Consider the following 6,203-nt stretch of genomic DNA (forward strand, 5'->3'; position numbering starts at 1 on the left):
TTTGAGACTTCAATTAAGCCTCAGTGACATAAATATAAGTCTGTAGGATTTAATTTAATCCACTCTCTCTCTATTCTTCCCTAATTGACTGGATCAGCAGAGACCGCAGTGGGTAAGTAATATAAATGCCTTTTTCAGTGGTGTTGATCACATCAAGTCACCGTCTGATGGCAGGATGACGTCACAAGGCTTGTATCAACAACACACACTCGCCAGCCACTTAATTAGATACACCTTACTAGTACTGGGTTGGACCTTGTGCCTTTAAAACTGTTGCAATTCTTCATGGCAAAGATTCAAGAAGGTGCTGGGAACATTGCTCAGGTATTTTGTTTTTTATTGACACAATAGCATCATGCAGTTGCTGCAGACTTGCACATGCGTGATGCGAATCTCTTGTTCCAAGAGATACATCCCGAAGGTAATCTGGTGACTGTTGAGGCCACCTGAGTACAGTGAACTCAATGTTCAGTTTAAGAAACCAGTTTGGGATGATTTGAGCTTTGTGACGTAGTACATTATTCTGCTGGAAACAGTCATCAAAAAGTGAGAAAAAATCGGCCGTAAAGGAATGGACGTGGTCAGCAACAATATTAAGTTGGATTGCGGCATTTTAAATGCCCAATTAGTAATTGGCCCAAAGTTTCCAAGCACATATTCTTTAAAACCATTAGACCTACAACCTTAGATGAACAACACATTTTTTTGACAACTGGGGACTTAGTAGAAATGAAAAATGGACACAGCCGCAGTAGATTAAAAACCTACAAAGTTGCACACTCTAACAAAAAAAAAATCTTCCTCTGCCATTGCTTTCTGCTTACACTGCACCAAATAAAATTCTTGAAGAGAAAAAAGTTTTCCTCAGTCAATGTGACTACTGCTTAGAGTACCTAAAAATCTTTTAAGAAAATGCAGAGCCTTATTAGACATTCTATAGGAATGTTTATAGTCCTTGCATGCAGAGGCAAAAAAAATTTAAAAATTGTTATTTTTCTTTACAGCTCCACTCATAAAGATGTGTACACACAACACTGACATTTTGCATCAAATTTATATTCGGACATATTTGCAAGGATTAAAATTCCATTGGTTCAATTGTACAAAATCATGTTTACAAAAACAATGCATAGCCACATCACATCCACTTGGGGTGCAAAATATAGGGCCATATTGGACCTAGAAACCTTACCAGTGCCATAAACCTGTCAAACCCTACACCATCAATGTTTTGAAGAAAAAGACACACTGACATAAGACTTGGCAAGGGAATAAAGCCTTCATCATTTTATCCAGTTTAAGGAGAACGATAAGACTAGCAGGTTGGGCAACAACATGAGCTAAGCATAATTTGGGAGTCAAACTCCCAAAACTTTAACTACTATGCCACAATAATGACTGTACAGCTTTCAGCAAACGATGTGGTTGCCTTAAACATTTAGTGGGAGTCCATTCACATGATTCCAAAAAATGAAGTCCCAACACCTATTCCCTTATTTGCGGAAAAGTTTGAAAGACAGCAGGGTTGCCAAGTACAAACCTTTATAGATCAATGCAGGTGCATTGTCCTTGGATTGCTGAGCTGTGACATGCTTGGGGCTGGTGTGTTGGAGGAACTTCCTGTTCCTTATTGCTTTATGCTCCTCCTGACCCTGGGGCAGGGTTGAGTATGAAATTGGAAGAGTTTCTGAGCTATAAAATTGCTGTTAGCACACTGCATTAACTGCAAGTGAGATCCCCCGCGTGTCCTTTACCTGCTACCTGCAATATGACTTTTCTACCTCCCACAGTGCTCACTGCCTTCTGGCATTGACCCATAATTTCTGCCAATGCCTCACCGTCTCCCATAGTGCTCCACTCACAGTGTTACTATTACAGGGCCACATATTGAAATCTTGCCTAGGGCCTCTATGTTCTTAAACCAAATCAGATTGTATGGTTACAGGTCTTGTACAGTATTGTTTACCCCTGGTCTATCATACAACCCCCTGGAGGATCCTAATCGATAAAATTCCATAGACTGTACTAATACCATTAAGCCACTGGCATATGCAGCCTACTTCTTCATCTCCTTGTTGGTCACATACCAGAGTGAGAATCCAGTCTAGAGGTGCTCTGTACTCTAGGAAAATGTCTAACCAGATGGCTCACCAGAGCACCATTGATAGCAGGGTTGTTATTAGGTTGTGGCCTTCAGACACACTCAGGCTCAGGCAACAAAATAGCAAAGTACTAGAACAAAAGATATTCCAGAGCTTGGATCAAGCCAAAGGCCATGACAGTCATCAAACCAGTTAAGAACAGGGAGTAGTGAGTAATTAGTGAGAAGGAAAGTGGGAACACAGGATCACAGGAGGCACTTGGGGTCACAGGTAACACATAGGGTTACAGTCAGAAAGAGCAGAACTAATGTAGAGATGTATTGCTCCAATGCTGAGCAATACCCAGCTACACCTTAAGTTCCTCCTAACTAGCCCTACACCAAAGGAGAAGTGCTCAGTGGAGGAATGGAATAATAGTGATTATAACATTTATATATCTGATTATTGGCTATGAGGGACTAACCACTGAATTCATCCCCTTCACCGCTAGCAGGATTCTCAGTTAACAAATAGATGGTTTGCAGTGGTGAAATCTGAAGTGGGCTGGTGTCGGGGGAAAGGTTAAGCCCAGAATTGGGCTTTGAAGTTTACATGACTGGATTCAACTGTGTTTTTTTCCTTGAGTTTAGTATTACCTTATGTATCACATAGTATAATTTTTTTAACAGCATCATATCATTATGCAATAAGAGAATACATAACAAATTTTATGGAAAAAAGTGAAAATGATAAGAGGGGCAGAGAAGAGATAGAGCAGCATTTTTCAGCTTTCTGTACATACAATAGCTCATTGATAATGCCTTACCTTGTCTTTTTGATGCCTGAAGGTTTCTTTTTTTTCTTGACTGGTAAAGCAAAAACACTACAATACATTCTTGAGATGTCTTTCCCTATGCAAAACCAAAACGTAAAGGCATGCTTTCATCCAGTGCAAAACCTGACATCAGTTATCTAATTCAGGAACAGAGCGAAGTACTTGGTAAACATTTGAATGGCTGTTTTTTCTATGTTATTCATTAAATACTAAAGAATGTGGAATAGTAAAAACACATAGTAACAATAGTAACAACTGTATTCTCAATTACATTTACAACTATGATTTAAATTACAAACTACAAAGGAGGACCACCAATACAATCCAACAACCATTTATTACAAATATAATTTGTTTTGAAATCTGTTTACTGTCTGTTCAAGGAGGAGCAACTAAATTCAACTAATTCCAAGCAATATGAATACATTTCCCCTAGCTTTGGAGAAAATACAAACTAAACTTTGCCTTAGATTTAAAAATATTTTTTTGATGTTCTTTTACCCAATATTCCATGGTAGTGGCTCTGAAAACTACGCAAAGTCAAGCAAAGTTCTCTTAGAAAGAAATTTTTCAGTACATCAAAGTTAGCCATTTTTTTACTCCATGTCCACAGTTACACCACGCACACCCTCAGTTTTAAAACTCTCAAAGATACAATGAGTCATGACATTTATTAAACAAGAAAATGGCATTGGTGATAATCAACTCTTAATCTATAGAGACTCAAGTGACATAACTAAACAGCCACACATATCAAGTGAGTGAGTCCAAAGACACGCAACATGGGATGGTCAAATACTTAAGGCATTCCACAGGATGTTGTCAGAGACTTCAGACGTGTTACAGGAGATGGTCAGAGATTGTAAAAATGCTAAGTTAGTTGGAATTTGGAGAATTGTTTCATAAACTACAAAAAGGCTGCAAGAGACCGCTTCTATTACAGCTCCCAACAAATCAATGCTTTCACTGTTTGTGCTGCCTACAGACACCTTAAAAATGACCACATTTAATAAATAATGTAGCAAGATCCCTTGGTAAGATATCATAGGTAAGATAGCATTTTTGCTTCTGGTATAACTTTACATGGTTTTGAAGATTGAAGGAGGGGGAGGAGGAGACATAGTTTGAGTTGACCTTGGCCATTCACTCTACAACATGATTCTTTTGTAGAAAAAAAGGGCTGCACCACATTGAAAAATGACAGGCGTGCTTGTTCTTTTGGAGTCTGAAACACTATTACAGCTTGGTTGTGCTGGAGCTGATTGGGAAACCATTTCACCCATCCTCTACTACTCCCTCACTCCTACTAGCCCCACTGGCCCTTCCTTTCCCTCTTCCCATGTTGCTGTTAATTGTGGATTATGTCTGAAATATAGGATGTGTGCTAATAGTTGTCACCTTATATTTTATTTCATTCAGTAAGCTCTTAAAGGACTAATGATGTTTCCTATTGCTTTCAGTGCCTCCTCATTTATATGGAAAGATCAAGATGGCTATTTTTCTCTAGATACATCCAAGTTACATCCTTACTGGTGAGGTAATAATTCTGCTGTCTTCCCGTATCTGCATATTTCTTTTCTGAATGTCTGTATGCAGGACACCTGTACCTCCCTTTTCCTGTTCCTGTACTAAGGATTAAAACAGGCTTAAAAGTCAGGTCCAGGTATTTATACTTGCTGCATTTAAAGATATATTAATGGATTTTAATAAATACATAGCTACATTAATTGTTGTTTTTTGTACCTGTCTGGGTACAGAAACCAAAAAGCCCTCAATTAAAATACATGCACAATACAACTTTTGGGTAAACAAGTAAAGTTTGATCTTCCCAAGCAACTTGTGTAGTTAGGCCCATTAGGCCTGCTACTGTTTCCTAAAAGTGTTTTAGACCATTATTAGCACTAGGCACATTTAAGCTACGTACAGACGTCCAATGCTTCTCGCCCGATAATCGTCTCAGGTCCGATATCAGATGAGAATCTGGCGTGTGTACAGCGCTAGTCATCCATCGTCCGAACGACCATTCTGACGGATCCAGGGACGATAGACGACAAACAATCCCAATGAGGAAGGGAAGGATGGGAGTGCACAGCGGGGTGTAGCTCTGTCATTCTCCCCCTCCCCTCTCCATGAAGCAGTAGGTACAGCACTCGTTCATGCATCGTGCAGTCTTTAGTCTTTGGAAAGGATCGTGAAAGATCCTTTCCAATGACAAAAATTGCATGTGTGTATGCGGCTTTAGGCTACGTACACGTCAAATGATTCTTGCCTGAGATAAACACAACTGTTCTGACATATATACAATAGTCCCCTGACATTCTTCTTCACTACACCACGGCAGATTAATGAACAACTGATCAAATACGGAAAGACAGCTTTCTGTGATATGGAGGAGAGCACAGTAGGGTGCTGCTTGGTCATTCCCCCTTCCCTCTCCATAGAACAGAAGGAGTGCTGAGTGTTCCAGCACTCACTCATTCATCTGTTACTGGAAACAATCATGAAACATTGTTTCCAGTAACAGAGATCTTTCATTTTTACATAGTGTAAAACTTTCTCTATTTGTTGGAAAAATGCCCTCTATAAATGAAGGGGTCAGTGAAATGGAAAAGATAAAAAGACTTTCACAATGCAAGCACCATATTCAATTGTCAACTATATTGGTGAGAAAATTACAGCAGACCATGTATACCTCCCAAATGTCACTTTTTCATATCCAGTCTCTCTGTCCCTCTTTTGTTCCTGCTGTTTTATAATGCTATTCTGTGTTCTCCAAATAACTATATCCTGACGTGTATACACACAGTGCACCTACACATTCATTATTTGAGGATGGTGTACTTTCACCTTAGTAAAAGTGTTGAAGTGCAGTAAAAACATTTTGTTGCCTTACACATGATTGGATGGCTGAAGTCAGCACAGTTTCATCTCCTGTACATTGTAACATCATACATTAAAAAAGAAATCATGTTTATCACTTTGATTGTTGTGTTTCTAAATAAATGATCTGTTTTATGACAATAAATAATTTCATAGGAAATTAATAATTTTCATAGGAAATTAATTTCAAGGATAATTTCCTTGTTTTTTTGTAACAAGGACAAAGCCGTTTCTTCTATATAAATACTTGCAATGTTACATTTTATGGTGTTTTTTTATAGAGTGTTTTTTTTTCTTCCCTATGGCCTATTTTGGTGTAATTTAATGGTTGTATGGTCAGCTATGACACCACTGATAACACAAAGACAACCTGCTGTGCTGATAAAAAAAAGCCAGAATCCAGGTGG

The sequence above is a fragment of the Pyxicephalus adspersus genome, chromosome 1 (assembly GCF_032062135.1).
Source record: "Pyxicephalus adspersus chromosome 1, UCB_Pads_2.0, whole genome shotgun sequence".
NCBI classification, from domain to species: domain Eukaryota; kingdom Metazoa; phylum Chordata; class Amphibia; order Anura; family Pyxicephalidae; genus Pyxicephalus; species Pyxicephalus adspersus.